At 33.1% G+C, this 22,653-nt stretch overlaps 1 protein-coding gene across 1 annotated transcript in view; it reads right to left on the bottom strand.

The window, feature by feature from the left end:
* LOC117177438 (protein prickle-like) overlaps positions 1-22,653 on the bottom strand; it is a 495,169-nt gene that overhangs the window by 396,570 nt on the left and 75,946 nt on the right. The gene's annotated exons all lie outside the window — the stretch shown is intronic.

The raw sequence follows: 22,653 nt of genomic DNA, 5'->3' as shown, positions 1-22,653 counted from the left end.
GCTCTTCTTAATATTTTGACACCAAAATCATGTCGATACACCTTACCGACTGCGAGTAAAGCCACCCACGCTTTAACTTGACAGACTGTATATTTTCTGAGTCTTCGTCCAGTCTATGCTGCACTTTGTAGACTTTTCTCTAAAATACTTCCACCTCCTATGGTTTGGGCGGGTGGTCGACAGTAACTGGAGGGTCTTGGATGAGTCGAGATGGGTCAGAGAGAAACTGTTGATTATCTATGACCCACCTCTCCCTCCGCTCTAGACTTCTCTTAGCGTCAGATAGTATCCATATTCTCCCAATAATATGCCTGATGGTCAGCAGCTTTGAATTGTTAAGTGTGTGATAACGGGTCCGAAGTTCGCGTGCGAACTTTCGAACCTTGACGATAAAATTTCTACCAGATGTGATGTTATCAATCACACACACTGAATGCGGGGCGCGTACTGTCTTGCCCAGCCTATCTTCATGGCAAGTTGATGCATTCGTCATTTGATCGTTTGATCAACCATTGATTTTGTTTTATGGTTAAAATCGGCCAAAGCTCTCGCTGCATTATATACACAATAATTGATAGCCCAGAAGTCGTATTCTTCGGGAAAATGTCCACGAAACTCGTCATCCATTTCAGCCAGATCTTTAGGCTTGAGAGAAACCTTGATGTTGATGTTTCTCCGAGTCATAAAGCATCGCTCTTCCTCTATTGGATGCCTGCTCGCAGTTAGTCTTAGTGTCGCCTCTCTTTCTCTGTTGCCGAATTGTTCTAGCTGTAGTAGAGTAGGCGTTCCTCTTACATAGCCCCTTTTTCGGAGTAGTTCAGTATGGTTTCGCAGATGTTGCTACGAAAAGTGCGATAGCTTCGGGTGTTTTTCGCACAACAGAGCATGCAACCGTGCCATGTAACCCCGTTTAGGGGCCACACTCGCATCGTAGCACTCTAGCAAGTCGTGATTCAGTGGCTCCGTCCACCTAATGGTCGCGAGATCCCGCTGACCCATCGCATTGAATTCATTTTCATTGGCTCCCCCAGCTCTAAAGTGGTCGGCATTGTTGGCCGACCCATTATCGGGAGCCCTGCGCGTGCTGTTACTTTGAACCGCACTTGCTACAACTATGTTTGGTGCTGTCATTGTTGTTCCCACGAGAAACTAGGGAAAGGGGTTCGTCCATCCTTGTAGATCCCCGCATGCAAGGATAAGGCTGTGTACTCTGAGAAGTCGCCCGGTATCCCAGAGTCACCATTCTGGACACCTCATACAGGTGCCATTCAGCTTTCGGCACGGTTTTCACACCTCCGCTTGGGGTTTAATTCCTTCGGGACCACCCCTGGGCAATTCTCCGCGACTGCCTATTCATTTTTGTAACCATATTCAGCAGAAATTCTTGGTACAGGGACCCTCTATTCGCAACCTGAGGACGCGTTCGGTGGGTTTGTCATAGGCCCTTCGGTTTGATTCTAGAGGAATCAAAAAATATATATATATATAATGTTGCAACCCCTCGCGCCCTACTCCCCTGAGAAAGTACAGGAGCCAACAGTTCTAGAAAGGCTGAGAACGGGATGACTGAAAGCGAGAGTTTGGTGTAATAATATTTCAAGTGATTTCAAATCATTTTTAGATTTCAAGGGATTTTAAAGATTTTTAAGGATTTCAAATGATTCAAGAATATTTTTAAGGAATTCCAAGAATCTTTTTAGATGTCATGGCCCATAAAAGAATCAAACAATATTACAAAACTTTTAAAGGTTGCAAGTAGTTTTAAATTATTTCAAGATATTTCAGATTATTTCTTGAGATACCAAAGTACTTTTGAAGATTTTAAGGGCAGTTAAAGTATTTTCCAATATTTCAAAAGATTTCAACTTATTTCCAAACATCTCGAGGGGTTTTACATGATTTAAAATCATTTTAAGGGATTTTAGAGTATTTATGGAAATTGAAAAATATTTTGAAAGATTTCAATAAATTAAATCCAATGAAACGTTTCGAGTGATTTCAGAACAATTACAAAAGAATTGCAAGTAACTTAAAAATATCTTGTGGGATTTCAGAGTTCACCGATTTTCTAAGGATTTCAAATGATTCAAAAATGTTTCAAGGAATTTCCAATGATTATGTTTTGAGGTCTCATAGTATATGAAGCATTTTAAGGGATCTTAACTAATTTTATAAGCTTTTCATGGATTTAGAGCGATTACAAAATATTTAAAAAAATATTTTTCAATGGGACTCTAAGAATTTCAAGTAATTGCAACAGGTTAAAAATATTATGAGGTATTTCAAATGATATCAAAAAATGTGTGAGTTGTGATTAGCTTACAGAAGATTTCGAAGCATTATAAGACTATCTACTTCGGAAATCTCGTTTAAAGTCACTACACAGAAAATAGCCGATCCTCTTAAGTACGCCAAAATCGATGTTCAATTGAGTTGTAACAAATTTGAGCCACACAGATTCATTATGAGAATCTAGAGGAAATTGATTGTCAAGATCATTTTGTCGGGCATTATTTTGGTGAAATATACGTTGATAAGCAGTTAAGTTATAACAATAATTACCTAACTTTTAATTTCCTCCCATTTACCAGTGAATATTAGTGTCTCTAAATAAAAATTGCACTTCGCGCAGTATAATTTTCAATTCTTAAGTTAGTCAAAACCGACACGACATTTAAACCACCAAAGCCGGGATGTAAAAAATAAATCGTGACCGCCTGCATCAAAATTGATGCCTGTGCGTTCGAAGAAATTTCTTCTAGATTTTCTGCATTTAACGAAGTGAAGTTAGCTGGTTGTTCAAGTGAAAATACCTCATTCTATATGTAGACGGTCATGACTTTTTCTATACATCCTGGCTTTAGTTTAAATGTCGACTAACATTTGGAAGTTGCATTAGGAAGTTATAATTTTATTCTAAGTGACTAGTATGCACTGTTAAATGAAAGAAAGTTGAAAATTAGGAAAATATTATTCCGATTAGTTTCCTTATTAACAATTATTTAATTTAATATCGCAAAGCGAATAGTTGCGTTGGCAGGTGTTCAGGAGGTTGACAGCGCGGTTCAACACGCCACAACTCTCGGCATGAGCCAAAATGCATTCTCAAAATGATACATTCCCCTAGATGCCCAGATGTGTAACTACGCTCATAAAAATACATATGAGACTGAAGATTCTCAGAGATTCTCATTGTGAGACCAATGAAATTTGAGCTGCAACAAATTTACCACCAGCGTTTTTCTGGGTGTAAAATAAAAAATAAATGGAGTGGATAGACTGCCTGTGCCGGCAAAAAAGTTGTCTGTCGGTACCGGCAAAAAAACATATTTCCAGCATACCGAAGGGACTGTGAGGCATTTTAGAGTTAGGCCATATGATTTAAGAGTTGTTTTGTTAACTTTTTAACTTTTGACGCTTTGGATGGAACGTTCTATGTATATATCACACTTTATCATCAATTAGCGACTCAAGAATTACGATTGACAATTAATGGTAGCAGGAAGGCATCCCTGTTACTCGTCACCGGATTAGTATTGTTTAAACCCCTACCTCTTTCCAACGTCTCGTTGGGGCGGCAAAACACCCATGTGATTGGACACAGAAATAATGCTTGTAAAACATGTACCCCTTTCCAGCGTCTTGTGGGGAGGGAAGGCAGCTTTCTCTGACAGGTCACAGAAAGGATATTGGTTAAACATCCCCCTTTTCAACGTCTCGTGCGGAGAAAGCGGAAAGGCGGCTCCTGTGACTGACCACAGAAAGAATATTATATAAAATAACAATAATAATATCATAATGTAATAAAAAATGTAAAGAAAATTTCATGATGTACAATAATGTTACGTAATAATCGACCGGCAAAGAATTTCTTTGTCAGTACTGACAAGGAAACTTTTTAACCGTGCCGGTAGAGATTAAGATTTGCAAAATTTAGTAGATGACAAGATTCAGTGACTCAAAAAAAGTTGAAGAACAGTTTTAAATCTCGCTGGCGATTTTTAAAATATTTGAAACCTTCAAAATCGGGTCCAGATTACCCCAAACCCCGATTTAAGTCACATTGCGGCAAGTAACATTTCGACGAGTCACATTGACAGCAAGTCACATCGCTGTCTCACATTTAGGAAAATTCTTAATTAACAAAATATTAGCAAAAATGAAAGGGGTGAATCAAGTTACTTCTGTTTCCAATACAGCGGTGCCTTCCCCTCCCCTACACCTACCGGGCGTTAGAAAGGGTGAGAGGTGCGACCTAGTTATTTCTGTGACTAAACACAGGGCTATCTTTCCGCACTTTTGACAAATTTTTGTGGACTTCAAAGTTTTAGAAATGAAAGTTGCCGCGAATCTAATTAGCCTCAAATTCGACTCACCAGAAGTGTGACTTACCGCACTGTTGTCAAATTTTTCCTCATTTAACATTTTTCCGAGCGAGAGTTGCCGCAAATGTGACTTGCCATTGGTACACGTGAGAGATCTGTAATCGCTAATTCTGATTTCTAAAGATTTGGGAACCAAGGGATTTAAATGACTTCACAAGTGAATAAAATTCATGTGTATGTATATATATGTGTGTGTGGATCTGTGTGTTGTCATATTATAAGTATTAAACCTTATAAGTAAGGTGCTTAATTCATTAAAAATACGTTTCTTAAATAATTAAGCCCTTTTCATGTGCAATACAATTAAGTACTTAAAATATGGTAATATTGAATAATGAATGGTATTCGTTGGCTAGCATGGTAAAAAAGTAAGGTAATGATATCACATCTATACTTATTTAAACAAAGAAGCTTGTTAAGTACGGAAATTGCAGATAGAGATTTATTTATGTCCTCTGCCGTTCTTGCGATTTGTGGCAAGATAGGGAATCCTCTTAGAGAAATTGGAAAAGAGAAGGAGAAAAGAAAATAGCAGAGGAATACACAGAAGAATCGATGCCTACAAACGGCGGTTATTTTACGTATGCAAATATATGCAAACACCTTGCACTGGTCACAGACGCCACAACTATTGCTCTTAAACCTTTCAACCTGAACCCTAAACTGAAATCACGATATTGTCCCACACGAAGATGTGACTTTTCCTGTAAATACAAGCGCCACGCGGCTTGCAAGAAAGTGTTGACATTTGACTCAACTATCAATTTAAAATGTATCAAAATTTGAAGGGTCGGCATGTAACTGTCTAACTTTAAAGGATTTATTTTTAAACAAAAAACTACTCAAACGATTTAAGGTACATTAGCCATAACTGAATAGTGAAAAGAGCGCTTTGAAAAAAGCAACCATTACTGAACTCTGTTGAATCATGAAAGGAACCCTCAAAAAATAATCACACGCGAGAAAACCCTTATCAAAGAACGGCGCGTCCCAAAAAACTCCGCACCGGACATAGCTGCATAACTTTTTTATTTTTCAGTGAAAAAATGTTAAACAAGGAAGTACTTTTTAGCTACCACTTAACTTTACTAAATTATGCACATAATAGGCAAAAAGAATTAATTACTTTTAAAAAATACCGAACATGGATTTGGACCCACTTTCAAATCGCACTGGCGAACCATGTTCATCTACGGGGACATGGGTTATAGGTCAAAACAATTATTTTAAGCCTATAAAATGAATTTCCGAAATTTTCGGAACGCGTGTGAATTTTATCAATGTAATTTTAAACTTTGCATTAGTATAAAAAATATATAATGTTAAATTAGTTTAACTTGTAAGTGAATTTTCAAGTACATACGATATCGCTCTAACAGTTTACGTTTCACATTATCTTTAACCTTCATAGAATAAGGAGTTGATTTAATAATTGGTATAATACGGTATAAAATAAGGAGTCGTTTTAATAATTGGTGGTCTCAAACAGAACACGTAAAAAGTTATCAAATTAACCCCATTACTTAAAATAAAAATCTTAACAACAGGCTTACCAATCTTTTCTCTAGTCCCCTCTTTTTCCCTTTTTAAAAGGAAATCGTCTTTTTTCCTCTGTTTTCAAAAACTTCCCATTTTTTCATTTTGTTCACTTAAATGAGATCTTAATTGTTTTCAAAAACTTCCCCTTTTTCTTGTTATTTCACCTAAATAAGAACTGAATTGATGGAACTCCATCTTTTTGGATAGAAAATTTGTCCTTATGGATTGAAAATTCAGCTTTTGGTAGAAACGTCATCTTCTTTGGTTGAACATCTTTTGGTTAAAAATTATACTATTTAGTTGAAAAATTAATTTTTTTCTTAAAGCTACTTATTAAAAAGTATATTTTTGTCGAAAGGTCACCGACTTTGTCGAAAATTCATTTTTTTAAATACAATTTCGTCCTTATAAATTAAAAATTCGTTATTGGCACAAAAGTAATTTTTTTTAATAAAAATAATTTTTTAATTAAAAGTCTAGTATTATATTTTTTGTTCAGAATTGATCTCTTCATTGAAAATTTAATTATTCTTTGTGAAATTCGACACAGTTCGGTTGAAATTTTTGTTCTTATTTGACTGAAAAATCTGTTTTGGTTGAAGAATTGTAGTTCTGTTTTGAAAATGTATCGCTTTTGGTAAAAATACAACTTTTTGGTTAAAAAATGATCTTTTACGGTTGAGGATAACTTTTTTGGTTGAAAAATCTCCCGGTTGGCCCTACTAGAACAAGTTTTCTGGTCGGAACCCGGCCGGGCTACCCTTAGCTGGGTCTTATGGGTAGGATCCGGTCGGGAGCCGGCCGGTTACTGGCCGGGTCAACCCTAGTTATATCTCTTGGTTTGAAGCCGACCAGGCACTGGCCAGGATAATTTTGTTGTCAAAATTACACATTTTTAAGAGTTTTGATATTATCAAAGACGTTATTATGCATAACAGATGAATTATCATTTGAAAAGTATAATTTAAAAATTTATTAGAGAAGTGAAACAGAAATAAGCTTTTTTTAAATTCTTTTTAAAAAACATTTAATTTTTTTAATGTTTTAACTTATTAAATAAAACTGTTATCAATTTTGGTATGTGTATCAGCAGAAATGTTACAATTTTCACTATTTTCACAGAATGTTTATTCCGTACACTTTCAAATTTACCGCCATATATATATATCCCCTTCTGGCCAATGATGCCAATATTGGCAACCTGAGCTACTGCGCTTCTGTTAGAGCTGAGCGCTGGTTGGCTGCACTTAACGATCGATACAAAATTAAATTTAAAAAACAATTCTTGTAATTTAAATAAATAATTATTAAAATATGCACAAGAATGTATACATATTGTGTGACTTTTGATTTCAGACAAGAAAAAAATTTATAAAACGTATTTGATAAATAATAGTTTATTTTCATTGAACTCAAAAAACTGACTTATAGTTCAAAAAACATTTTGTAATAGATAACCTTTTTTGAAATACCATATAATGTTTCAGCAGCTTAATATATAGAAGTTAATTGCAGAATATAATAATGATAATATTTGTATTTTTCTTTAAAAAACTTATAAATAATTATTTTCAATGACTTTTCCAAAAATTTCTTTTTAAATGAAATGTTTTGTAAAATATAAGTTGGTCTTTGGAATTCAATGAAAATAAACTGTTATTTATATAATATATGTGTTATATTTTTTGCCTGAAATCAAATGTTAGACAATTTGTATATATCCTTGTGCATTTTTTGATAGTCATTTATTTCAATTACAAAAATTGTTTTATAAAGTAATTTTGAATTGGGCGCCAAGTATGGCCAATCAGCGGGCAGCCCTAACGCAAGCGCAGTAGCACAGGGTGTCAACATTGGCATCATTGCTTCTGGCTTTTGCGTCTGGCGACTGCGTAGACACTCACTAATTTTCAGTTTCGCACTTCGAACGAGGGTGCTTATTTCACTCACGTCGCTTCATTTCCTCGAAGTTTGAAAATAAAATTGAGATCCGTAATTAAAATCAACCTTCTTCCAGTAATCAGTCTGAAACCCCCACTTAGTTCGCGGCTAATTATTATTTTCAATTAAATTATACTCTTGTGAATACATTTTTTCTGTGTACCTTCCTAAAATAAAATCACCACGTGGTTTCCAACGTAAAACAATTGATACGAGGTTCTATAATGAGTGGTTGAAATTCTACTCCAATTTCCTTGCCAAAATTAGTAAACTTGATTCAACATTTAAAGTTCACCGTATTCTTTACGATGAGCCTTAAAAGACAAAACAAGTTACCAATTTCTCGCCTGAACCAATATTTTTTAACCGCTTTGTGGCCAGATTACCCGACCGAATCCAGACCGGTATTCAAGCCGGGATCCGACAGGTTTACCGTGACGTTTTTAGCCAGATCCCTTCTGGATTTCCCAAACCTTTAACCGGGGCTACCCGGCCAGATCCCTGATTAGATTCCTACACCAGATATTAATAATTTTCCTATCTTAAATAAACAAATCTACCTTGATTAAACATTCAACTCTAATTTTTTAAATGGTCTTTTTAGATTGAACGTTCATCGTTTAAGATTGTAAATTCTACTGTTTGGTTCAAAAATCACCTTTTTGATTGAAAATTCGTCTTTTTACCTCGAAAGTTAAAATATTTGGTTGTAGATGCAACCGTTTGGTTTAAAACTATTTTTTTCTTGGTATAAAAATTCAACTATTTGGTTGAAAATCATTTTTTTTGTATGGCAAAAAATTAACTTTTTTGAAAATTTATCTAGTATATTGATCTGTTTTAAGGAATGGTACAAAACATAAAGGGTATTTAATTATCTTTTAAAACTTTTATTTTGAAATACATCCTTTCTCGTTTTCAGTTCCAGTATCGCACATTACAACAGCCCTTTTTGTTCTCGCGGCGTGTAATCGTCGATCACGTTTAATGAGAAGATTTACGGTTTTTAGCAATTTTGATTCGGAGAGGCTGGTTTTTACATGGTGAATACGTCGTTCACGTGGCGAAGCTAGTGGCTCGTTTGTCAACGGTTAAACACTGGACCACCCTCAAGCCTATCCCTCCTCATCCACCCTTCGCACTTTCCGTATACAAAATATCCACGGATCCCCTCCACCCTCAAACCCGGAAAGCCTAGCAGCCCTCGATCCTGCGGGCGATAGCGCGCCTCCCTTGATTAACGAGACATCCCATATATATATATATATATATATATATATCCAGGGGGTGTGTCGCGTAACACCATAGGGGTCGCATTGTTGCACCAATGCTTTACTGCATATTGCGCCGATCGTTTGCGCGCCGCGGTATTAGAACGCGTGCCTCACGCCAATGTTTCTTTCGGAATTTGAAGAAGGGGTGATATTGAGAATAATTAGATTTTCCCTTTTCTTTGGCTTGGAAATGATATTACAGGTTGGGGAAAGCGCAAATAGGGGCTTTTTATGAACAGAAAATGTAGAAAAAATGCCGTAACATGTTTAGGAGTTTTCAAAATAAAAGATTGAAGGCATCCCAAATGTGAGAATATTTATGTCTACACTAAATTTATTTCAAGGTCATAAAAACTCTGCGGCACCGAGTTTGTCAGAAATCTGCAGAACTACTTAAATTTTTTTCAAAATTTGGATTTGCGATTTTCGATCTGCCGGTTTGAATAACCAAATTTCGATGTTTGGCTTTAAATAATTTTTTCAGCAGGAAAAAAACCCAAGTACCCAATTTTTATAGAAATCAATCAAAAGTATGAAATTTTCAAAACTCGAATCGCTATTCCGAAATGGGTGTATGTCCGATTTTCATCAGGCTCCGTATACTTATAAATTTTTACGCGGTGATTACGAATATGATAGTAAATATTGGCGCAAATTTGATTTTCATAGTGAAATCATCAGAAAAATCATGTTTTTTGGGTTTATCTCCGCTAATATGCAAAATCCAAAAAAATATTTCAAATAAAAGTTGCTAATCACATCGAAATACACATTTCTTGTTTAAAAAATTTGTTTCTGCGGATTATAGTTTCCCAGAAAATCAGAGATATATCTATTTTCATTTATTTTAAATCCACACGGAGAAAACGATATCGCAAGAATTGCAATATATACCGTAATTTCTGCGCTATAAATTGCAATTGTCACATTATAATAGCGTAAACTCGTGATACCGTACATTGCACGATTTTACATTATATTATTATTTTATTATATTATATAGGCGAGGGTTCTAGTAATGGCCAAGCGATGTTAGTGCATTATATAATATCCTGAAAAGCTCCGGAACCTGCTTGTACGTTATCATATTGCGTTTTATTTCAATACAGAGGTCTTGCGATATCATTGTGCGATATATTTTTCTCCGTGCATAAGCCATGGTTCTTCACATTGTAAATGGAAATCATTGTGAAAGAAAATAATTGTAAAGAGAAATGGCAAAGGGAATGGTAAAATGAAATGGTAAAGAGATGTGGCAAAGGGATGCTTTCCCGTCCCCACGAGGCATTGAAAAAGGGGTAGGGGTGCGACCTTACATTATTTCTGTGACCAGTCACAGGGGTGACTTCCCGCCCCCACGAAACGTTGGAAAAGGGATACGCGTGTAACTTTACAATATTTTTGTGGCCAATTACAGGGATTCCTTCTTTTCGGTATCAAACCGAAACCAATAGAGGTACGATGGAAATCATGACAAATAAATGATTTTCTCGAAAACTGACACTCGTAGAAAAAAATTCTTACAACAAAAAATGTGTATTTCGATGTGATCTACAACTTTTATCACAATGATTTTTTTTTGGTTTTTCATATTGGCTGAGATAAACCCAAAAAACCATGATTTTTATGGTTTTGTTTTTAATGATTTCACCATGAAAATCCAATTTGCGCCAATTGTCACTATCATATTCGTAATCAGCGCGCTAAAATACATGAGTATACGGAGCCCGAAGAAAATCGGACATATACCCTTTTCGGTAATTTGAAAAATATAACAGTAAAAAGTCGCTGGCAAAACATTTTCAGTTGAATCCGTACACAAAATTTAGTCTATATTTATGGATGAGTGGTAAACACGACATGACATTCTTAGTTGATTAATTTTGATACCTCTTAAAAACCTTTAGGATTCCCTGAGATCTTTATCAAACGTAAAAAAACCATTTTAAAAAGTATAACTCATTTGAAATACCTTGAGTATAATTTAAATAAAACTTATTTATTATAGTTTTCAAGAAAAACCTACTTAAATCCCTAAAATTCTTTGACATTCCTTTAAACAACTGGAGTATTTTTGAATCCTTTAATCTTGTAAGATTTCTTGAAATATATTAAAATTCCTTTGAAATCCTTTGAATCGCTAGCAATTCCTTGAAATTTCATTTAACTGCATTTAATATCCAAAGTTCATTAGAAATTCCTTTAAATCTTTGCAAATTCTATAAAATTCTTTCAAATTCCTTGAAAATTGGTATATCCCTTGAAATTCTTTGAAATCAATTAGAATTCCTTTAAATTTTTGAAAACAGTAAAAATCCATTTTACGAACGTATAAATAATAATTGAAATCTCTTGGAATCCTCAGACTTCTAATAAAACCCTTGAATCTTTTGAAATTCGTTGGAATATCTTAAAATATTGGAGCTTTTGGAATCCTTTTAAATCTTTAAAAACGTAAAAATCCACTAAAAAAAAGTCGAAATTATTTGATATCTCTTGAATATAAAGTAAATTAAACTTACTTATTACAGTTAATTAAAATAATAAAATCCTTAAATCTTGTAAAATTCCTTGAAATCACTTAAAATCCCTCGAAATATTTAAATTTGCTAGAAAATCCTTCAAATTTAATTTAATTTCATTTATTTTACAAACCTTTCCAGAAATCCTTTGTAATATTTGGAAATCCTTCAAAAGTCTTTGAAATCGTTTGAAATTGTTTGTACTTCTCGCAATTCTTTAGAATCTCTTGCAATCTTTTAAAAATGGAAAAATCCGTTAAAAAGGTAAAAAATTTAAATCCCTTGAATATAATAATTTAAATAAAACTTATTTTTTAAAGTTTTCTAACAAAAAATGTTCAAAACACTAGAATTCTTTAAAATTGTTTGAAATCCTTTAAGGTTGAATTAAAACCTCAAATATGTGCAAATGCGTTAAAACACCTTGAAATTTGTATCCATCCTTTAAAACCTTTGAAAACCCTACCAATTTTCTTTTAATCCCTGAAATTTTCAAATTCGCTTGAAATCTTTTGGAAACCTCCCTTTGGAAATCGTAAAAATCGATTGAAAATAGTTTAAATCACTTTATATGTTAAATACATTTTAATTTCATTTATTTTCTAAAGATAACTAGGAATATCTTGAAATCTTTGGAAAATTTTAACAAATTCTTTAAAATTCCTCGAAAATTTTGAAACCTGTGAAAATCCATTAGAATTCCCTAAAATCGCCGGAAATGTTTAGAAATCTTTAAAATCCTCTAATATTCTTTAAAAAGTTTAGAAATTACTTGAAATTCCTGTAAATAGTTTTAAATCTCTTGAAAACCGATGAGTTATTTAAAAATTAGTTAAAAAATGTACAAATTTTATATAATTCTTTTTTAGAAAAGCCTTAGCATCCGCGGAAGTCCATCGAAATTTGTTCTATTTTCTTCAGAATCTCTCAAAACCTCCCGATATGTTTGGAAAACTTTAAAATGTCATAAAATTTGTATGAAGTCTGACGAAATGGCTTAAAATCGTATATATAAATCATTGATTGTACTTTCTCTATTTTTTGCATCAACTCTTTTAATATTTAAATATTCTTTATTTTTATACTGATTTTCCTTTAATGATTTTTTTAGAATCGCGAAAAAATTATAAGAAATTCATTATAGAAAATTCATTACGGAACTATACTGAATTTCTTATGATTTGAAGGGAATTCACCTGGTGGTATTCATACTCATATGCTAAAGGCCTTAAATGTCTTAAATGACACTTTACCAGTGATGCCCCAGTACTACGCGACTTACATGTACCAGCTTAAAATAAAGGAATAAAATAAATCAAAATATCGTCCTCTAGAATGTAGGTGCGCTAAGTTCACAAGCCTACAATGCAAAAATGATTAATATTTTCAGTCCATTCCTGTGATATTTGGCATTTCGAAAGCAATTTATCAATATTTCATAAGGATGGATATTAAAACCTGAAGACAATACAATATGGCACGTAGACTCGATAGCGAAGGATGTTTGTCTTTGCCTTCCTGCCTCCTGAATCGAAACAAGCGGGGCGATTGGCAACTAAAGGGGAAAAGTGAGAGAACCCAAGAGCATCTGGTGTATACCACTATAGTATTATACTGTATAGTTTATAGTACATGATGTATAGTGCATACCGTTAAAATACATCCTTCTTACTTTCTCTATCTTTCTCTCCTTTCTTCATCTCTCTTATCCCATTTATCAGACCACAAGAAACCTTGTCGATGAACATTCAAGGAGGAACTTAAATGCTTATAAATTATATTATTGATAAAAATAACTTTACTTTTTAATAATTTTAAAAATTATCACCTCCCCATTTCCTATACAGTATCAATTAACTCATAAAATCGGATTATTAAACATATCGCCATCAGTTATTAATTATTCAAATTAGACTTTCGCATTAAAATTGATTCTTCTAACTAACTATACTTGGATACACTGAATGATTGGATTCATATTCAATTCCAAACTTTCAAATATTTAATATCTGATATTTATAATAAAGCATTGATGTACCTGTTTTTTATTTTTTATGGAGCATTTATCACATTAAAAAAAGTATTCTCAATTATTGATACATTAAACAGACACCAATGGTTTCTCAAGTTACAGAGTCGAAATTCTTTTATAAATTTTGGAAAACGGAATATTCATTCCATAATGTGTGAAGCTGTCTCAAGTGAAAATACAATTCTTAATTTGGTTATGTTTAGTCAGGGAGTAAAGTAATCTGCTAATTTAATAGAAGATGTGTAATAACAGTTTTTCCCGAAATAAAATTGTTTCTTGATCAGATTTTTCTATTGTACTTAAACTTTTGAACCTAATTAACAATATTTTAAAAGCCGAAGGCATTCCATTTTGTGTTTACAATTTTATTAATAAAGAATGTTTTGTTACTCGTAGCGTTTCTGAAGAGTTGGTCAGAAAGAGTATGTCAGAATGAAAATTACTTATTTCAATTGGTATCACTACATGGGCCCGAAAACAACTTCACAGAACATAAGCGAATAACATCAATAACTGCCATTTTTGTTTGGTTATACTTGGTAAGAGATGTTCTACCAGCCTTTTGTACCATCAGAGATCCGAAAGTGTGTATAAACACGGTTCGTTCATTTTTTCCAATAGGTCGAATAATTTTGGCTTTTTCACCCCATTAAAAACCATTGAACTTTGAAGTCCATCATTGATACTTAAGAATTATGCAAGAGGAAGTATGTTTTCATGTCTAATTTTTCCACCAGAAGCAATGAAATAATCTTCAACAAAGAGCATAAAAACCCAACTATAAAAATTTATTATACATACAAACATTAGAAACATGTAACTAATTAATTATATAAATTGTTTTTTTGTCGAAATAATTAAAATAGGAGTTAAGACTTCTCTTGGTCTTAATTAATGTTATTGATTATTTTCTACACTGAGAAAAATGCAATTTCAGTGACCTACACTCGCATAGTTTTCCCCATACAATTTTTCCGAGCATGGATAAAACTTCTACTTTTGATCAAAACTAAAATTTTAAACTCAACTTCAATTTTTTTATTAGATATTGCTAGAAAACACTCTCCTCAAGTTTCACAACACAACTTTCAGTTTTAAAGCTGACACATAAATATAAAAATGTTTTAAACTAATATTATATACTATATTATGATAAACTATATTGAAAAAATATAATGACTATTTAAAAAAATGCTTATATCTGAAGCCAGAATAATTAGATGCTTCAAAGTAAAACAATTGTGGAAATAAATAAGCAAGTTTCGAAAGCTAATGTTTGAGGAAGTTAAAAATTTGGTATAAATAGAAAATAGATTGATCAATATATAAAAGGTGGGGAGGGGGGGTTTACATCATGTGGAACATTCGTTATTCGCAGATTTGAAAAAATCATGAACGCCAATTTAATTATCTACAAAGAATCTATTTTCAAAGAAAATACAAATAATATTGTCTAAGATCAACTAAAAAATTACTTTCTATTCTCCTCTATATTTCTTATATAATTTGTATGTATCATACGAAATTTTCGAAAATTAGGGCAATTTTTTTATTTTATTTTTGTGGTAAAAGGAGTCGGTGTAAAATAAATATCGTAACCGCATGCGAAAAGGTTGCGTCCTTGTCGAACTTGCAGGTTGAAAGAACGCATTTCTCTCTGACCAAGGAACGACCGTTGGTCAATTATTATTCGTTGTGCTTTCGCGACTTGAAAGCCACTTCAAAGAAGCGTCCCGATGATTTCTCGACAATGCATCGTCGAGTTGGTCATTTAATCGCTCCGGAGAAAACGAGCGCACCTAATTAGTGGTCTTTCTTGGAAACGCGACGTTTCGACAGAAAAAAAAGACCCAGAAAAGTTATTTCACTCTGGAATGGCAACTTGTAGCTGCTCGATATCTCCGTACATCGACGGCACCAACCATAATTACCCCCAGTAATGGTGCTACCTTGTTATCTATCCATGATAAGCTCGTAGATCGCTAAACCCATTTTCACTTTTTAAAAATGCTCACCTTATTCTAAACACCTAATACGGAAATTCACAAGCAATCCTTTCTGTACAATAATTTACAATTGTCAGGAACTGGCAAATATTATGCGCGCAATACAGTGCGGGCAAACATTACATGATACAAATAGAAAATAAGATTACTATGATTATTTAAATTGGTAAGGCATGATATTATTTTTCAGGCATTTTTTACAGATTAATGTAGAAAGGGTCTTTGAAAATTGGAAAGCTACTTTAAAACCTGATCACCTGACCTCAAAAACATTTAAGTTTTTAATGATAAATTCTTTCAAATTACTTGCAATGATTTTAAACTCTTTCAGATCATCTTAAATTGTTTAAACTTCTTTTGTTATCTTCAGAAGTCCTTCGAATTCTCTAATATCTGAAGTCATCTAAAAATTCTCTTAATCTGTATTTGCGGAATTTCTTGAATTTTGAGAATACTCTGAATTCCAATGATATCAAAATGATACAAAGGATTTGTAGGAATTCAGAAGAATTAAAAAAAAACTAAGAATTAAACTTATAATGAAAGAAAATCTATGAATATTTTGCATTAAAATGCATAAATGAAAATGCCCGGAAGTTTGAAAAGAACAGTAATGCCATATTTATTGCAGAAAATAATAATATCCATGATGAAAAATTGTCGATAAATACCTCAATGCCTTATAAGCTTCAACTGAATGAGTGGCTGTTTATTAATAAAGCAGGCTCATAAAAGTGGCCAAGAGCAGGGTTAAATTTATGATTCTCGGACAGCGATGGGGGAACGTTTGTTTTCCAATCTCAGATATTCGAAAGAGACTCCAGCATCATTCTACTAACGACTAACTGGTTTTCGGGTCGCACGACGAAAGAATTCGATAAAGCTACAAAAGAAGATTACTTCACAGACCATTGCCACACAAATATAGATATTTAAAGACTAATGAAATGAGAAATTTTCCACCTTTTCACCTTATTTATAACCTAATCCAACGCCTTCAAGAAACTATTCAAGAAAAAATTGAGACATTTCAAAGGTACTAAAAATGTCTTCGGATTAGGGACATATATGAAACCTAAGCGATAATAACGGTAGAGAAGATAACATCTACCTCTTAATTTGCTGCGTTATTTCGAAGACAACTTGGAGATATATAAATCTTTAAGGTTTCTGACCCATTTCTCAATAAGGAACTTGTCAATCTCTTTTAAATTTTGTTTGCAAGAAATAGAATTTTTCTCTATGATGTGCTAAAAGGTCTATAACAATTGAGAAACACTTTGTTGAAACAACAAAAATTTTCTCATCACGAGCGGCTTTTTATGACCACGGAGCTAAACCGGCATAGGTGGCTTTCTATGTACGTAAAAAGGCACAGTTCAAGAGAAATGTGAACTAAGTTAGGCTATCAGAGTATCTACCGCAATCCTGTGATGAATCAGGCTCTCAAATGTTATTTTCTCCTGTAAACTAGTTCAACATTCTTGAATTAAACATTCCTTTTCAGACCTGGTAGCATTCTACTTAGAAAAAATTAGTTCTAGTTTTATTTTCTTATCTTGATTGTATACAGACAATATAAAGAAAAAAGCATTTCATTTTTACAATTAAATAATTGAAAACGAAATTAGTTAATTAAAATTTGTATCAAAATTTGTGGTAGTGATTCTTTGCCAATTATAAGAAAACGCGAATATCTTTACTCAAAAAAATTCTAGTTATCGTTCATTTATTGGAAATACATTTTCCATTTTGAAAAAACCGGAAACAGAAGATTCAGAAAACATGAAAAATATATCATTATTAGCAGTTTATTTAAGTCCATGTTTGGCCTAGACCATATTTTACCGATTCATCTACATTTCAGCATAAATTGCCTAGTTGAAGCACCAGGATCTTTTTAAAGAAATTAAGATTCATTAATTATTTCTATAGATATTTCAGGATTTCTGCCCAAAATTCGATTTTTTAACAGTTCAACTGACCTATTGGGGACGATGGTCGGTCATTTTACCTTTTGGTGCCGAAAATCCAAACTAGAAAGAGTAGGAGGATTATAGAGATGCATTTTAATTTTGATAACAAAGTGTTTTTACGATTGTTTAAGAAAATACATCAGCCTACACTGTTATCTGACCCATTTTTATTTATTTTCGAAAAGTTATATTTTTTATTGTTCATAAAATCCTTATAAGGGCTTAAACAAGGCGTAAAAGATATATTAACTTTATAGAATACCACTTGAACTTAATAAAAAGTTTTGAAAAATAGTAAAAACTTCAAAGCTTTCTTAAATTTTGAATAACAGCCTGTCATAAAACGGTGCTAACAATTTTGGCTTACTCTTTATAAACCCATCTCCCCTCGTCAACGGCCGTACTTTTATCCCCCCCTCCCCCCCTCAAAAAGTAATGTAGCCCAAAATTATCTGAAAACAGTGAAAATATGGTGATTATTTATACGAAAATAGGGAAATAAACTCTTTTAAATCGAATGAATGTGGATACCAAATTTAATTCAGTATGAAACGCTTTAAATTCTTAAAAGATTTTAAATCGAAACATATTCCGTTTTTAACAAAATAGTTGAACTTTTAACCAAATAGTTAACTGTTCTAGCAAAAAATACACAAAATTTTATGTCAGTCAAAAAATGACTTTTCTACTATAGTTAATTTTTCAACGTATGAAGGATAAATTTTCAATAAAAAAATTAATTTTTACCAATAAAAATGTTAAATTTTCTACTTAAGAGGTAAATTTAAAAGAAATGGATCTTTAGCAATGTAGTTCCACTTTCAACAAAGTTGTAACATTTTCAACAGACGAAAAAATGAATTTTCCACTAAGAAAATTAATGTTCTACCAAAAAAGACATATTTTCAACAAAATATATTATTTTCCATAAAAATTCTGAATTTTGAAGCCAAAATTACAAATTGTCGGAAAAACAGATGAATTTACGAACCGTAAATATGTTTAATCAAAAATGTTAATGTTTTTCCCAATAATTAAGTTTATATAAAAAAATAGTGCCGATACCAATGGATATTTTTCTATATACTTCAAACCGGGGCTCTGGTGGTTCGGAGCCACCTTAAATTGTAGGTCCACTCAAAAGAGGTTAGTGTCCTCCCAGGGAAGGGGCTCCATGTCGAGGGGACTATTACTTGGGAATCACTGAGCGACTTTGAGAGGCTAGAAAGAGAATCGGTGATTTCTGTGCGAAGTGGCTCCATTTCGAAGGTACTATCGCACGCTGGTCGCTGGTCATTTTCGAGCAATTTACACGGGTGTGGCAGAATGGACTTCTAAGGCTGAGCGCCAGAAGGGGACCTCACGGGCTCCCCCGCATACTAATTCATTTTTAATCAAAAATATAATTTTTTAACCATTAATGGAATAGATACATTTTTTGTTTCAAAAATATATTTATCAAACATTTTTTTGAATAAAACAGTTAAATTTTCAGCAAAGGAGGTCAGCATTCCAGCACCAAGAAGATGAATTTCCTAAGAATGTCATAGTTAAATTTTAAAATAAAGATGTGAATTTTCAACCAAAAAATGCATTTTTAATAGAGTAGTTCAACTTTCAACCAAGTAATTAAATTCCGAACTATAAATATAATACATAGTACACTTACAATAAAGAGTTGATTTGTTTAATTTGGTTCTATTCAATCATGCCGCATTGAATGAAAAAACAAGAAAAAGTGTTTTCTGTATGAGCCCCCCACCCCCTTCAAATTAATAACGTATTTTATGGATAGCTGCTAACTTCCTTAATAATTGTATTTTTAGATAGCGATTATAAAGGAAATTAAGGAGTATTTGAATCTCAAAGAAGAGTATATTATCCGCTTTCAAAAGGAACTTCCATCACTGACGGCGTTGTCAAGGCCGTAGAAAATTTTCTTGCTTGAACAGGCCTTTATGATGCCTTTAATGTTGCCTTTAATGTTTAATGTTGCCTTTAATGACGTTTAGAGTTTCATTCGATGTCCATTTTATTTAAAAACAGCAGCCGACTCTTTGTGAGCAGAAGCGCCAAAGCTCCTACACGCATCTCATCGTTTTCAAGGAGATATCGTGACTTCGAATTTTCGAATAATCCTTTCCCCTCAAACCAAGAAGAGAATTCCTCAATTATCGATCTGTAATTAGTTGGTCCTATACACACTTCTCTCCTTCGCTCGCACCCAAATGCATTTAAAAAATGGCAGAGAAAAAACGAATGACAAAAGCAAAGTACCGGTTTTCGTCAGGACGCTTGTTAATTTTATCAGGCTTTTAGTAAACATTTTTCAACCCATAATCAATTAAAAGCCACCCTGTCAAAGGATCTGAAAGCTTTCGAAGGAATATCAGGTGGACCTTTTATTTACTGAGAAAGAATAATTAAATTTTTTATTTAAGGTAAATTTATGATTATTTTCAATTAAGAAAATGACTCGCGTCAACCGAGTAGTATTATCAAGAAAATCTTTCCCTTCATCTAAGTTTTAATTATCACTTTAACGATCGACTAACTCGATCACTTTTCTAGCGACATCCTCTCCAACATAAAAATCATGTTCAAGTACCTCCATAAAATCATAAATTTGTAGGTAGCCCGAATCATCTCACTGATAATTATTCTACATTCTTCAGAAAATTCCCAACTCAGCAACGTACCGACATTCCCAAAAAAATTTTGTACCCACATTTTTCATACGATTAATTTACAACTCACCAGATCTCACACGTCTCCTCTCCCGTATTTTATTCCCAACTCCCAAGGGATGCCATTCTTGTTAATTTTAACTCCGGTTATAAAATTCTCTGTCTCTCTCGCGGAACGAAATGCACAGGTATATGAAAAGCGTAAAGATAAAGATCAGAATAGCCCTCTGCTCTAATGGAAGCGATACACTGCCAGGTCGAAATAATCTGCCGACGTAAAGGCATATTATTTTGATCTGAAAGAAGGAACGAGCGAAACGGCGAACGAGGGAAGGAACATTATACAGGGAGGTTCGGTATGTTAATTACAGAGCAAAGTGCATCCATCTCACTCGCTCCTTCAACCTTCTCATTTTTCTCTCAATTTTTCTCCCTTTTTCTGCCCTTCCTCTTTCTCTTTCTAACCCAAGGGAAGGGTGCAGTTGGCCCTTTTCTCACGCATGGATTGGACATGCCTCGCAAAGTACTCGCCTTCGAGTTAAGTCTGTTTCGATCGGTTCGCGTGAGGCCAACAAGTCGACCTCCGACCTGATGGGAAACTCTCATTTTACCCTTTTTCGAATCTCCCTTTCCCATTTTTCAAACTGCCCTATCCCCAATTTCGTAAACTCGCACGGGAATTAAACCTGATCAACGGAACCAACGCAGGTGCTTCTTAAACCGTAACGAAGGAGTAAGAATAAAGAATAAGAATGCAAACGAAGTTGACCATTTGCAAAAAAGGCCGATTTAGCAAATTACTGGCCATGGGTCAAATAAGATTTGCTTTAAGTAGCGACATGCTTTAAAAAATCCACTCGGGACTGGTATTTATTTAATTGAAGCTATTTTCGATCGATTCATGCAAACACCATCAATTTTTTGGGCGGCGTGTACTTTGAGTTTAATAGGTTGCGGCTGGGCCGATCTATTATTTCTTGACCGTCTCAACCATGAAATTATAATTGGAATCTTTCTAAATGTAACGTGCTTAAAATATTAGGTTAAAATAATTAAGTTTTAAAGTTGGAGATTAAAAACATACTATATATTGTACAATGTACTAATTCAAATTGGATTCTTCATAGGTCGGGCTGCCAGAGACTAATGTACATGAAAAAAATTACAAATTTCAGCTAAAAACTAAATAAAAGGGACTGTGGTTAAAAAAAGAGGCATATGAAATCAACAGAAGCACTCATTTATTCAAAAATTTTGAACCGTTAAACTTTAATTTTATCGGCTTGCACCAACGAGGGCAAATAGGACGAATTTTCACAAAAACATGGAAATAATAGAATAAGGAATTCTTTTAAATAAAATTAATGTAGGTGCCATATTTAATTTAATTAAAAACACTTGAAATTATTAAACTTTCAACAAAATTGCATTTTCAACAAAACAAACGATTCTTTTATCAGAAAGATGGACTTTCATTAAAGAAGATTATCTGTCTGCTAAGAAACAAGAATTTTTGAAAAAATACTTGAATTCTCAACGAAGTAGTTCAATTTTCTACCGAAAAAGAGAAATTTTTAAGCAAAAATCGAATAATTAAAGTTTAACATAATGTTATTAATTTTCAAAAAAAAAACAATTTGATATAAAATAATTAAATTTTGAAAAAAGACTAATTATTAACTATTGAAATGATGTATCTTCGAACAAGAAAATTATTTTTTAACGAAATAGTTCAATTTTCAACCGAACAAGACGAATTTTTAATAAAATAGATGAATTTTCAAATAAATAATTGAAGTTTCTATTCAAAAAATTTCAATTTATAATGTAAGTTTATTTCAGTAAAAAGAATTAATTGCCAATAAAAGAGTTCAAACCTCAACCATAACAGATTATCAATTTTCAATCAAACCGCTGCATTTTCAATCACAAAATATTTTCTATCCAAAAAGACAAATGTTCAAAAAAACAGTTAAATTTTCGAAAAAAATATAACTTTTTAATCGCTTAATTGCAAGATAAAAATGTAGTAAGGCAAAGACACCAATTAGTGCCATGCGTTAAGTTAGTAATATCCTAAATGATTTTCTTTATTTATTGAAAAATTTCATTGAAATCAAAATGTAAATGAAGGCTTAGTAATAAGCAGCATGCTTCAATATTAAATTCCATATAAATATGGTTATATATACATATATATAATTAAAAATTTTTCATAAGGACAACCGCAGGATTTCGCCGGGAGCGGGTGCTAATCTGAAAAATTGCACCCGCTTCCAGCGAAATCGCGG

The sequence above is a fragment of the Belonocnema kinseyi genome, chromosome 7 (genome assembly GCF_010883055.1).
Source record: "Belonocnema kinseyi isolate 2016_QV_RU_SX_M_011 chromosome 7, B_treatae_v1, whole genome shotgun sequence".
In the NCBI taxonomy this organism is placed as follows: Eukaryota; Metazoa; Arthropoda; class Insecta; order Hymenoptera; family Cynipidae; genus Belonocnema; species Belonocnema kinseyi.
The sequence above is the reverse complement of the archived record's forward strand: the minus strand, read 5'-3'. Positions and strand labels throughout refer to the sequence as shown.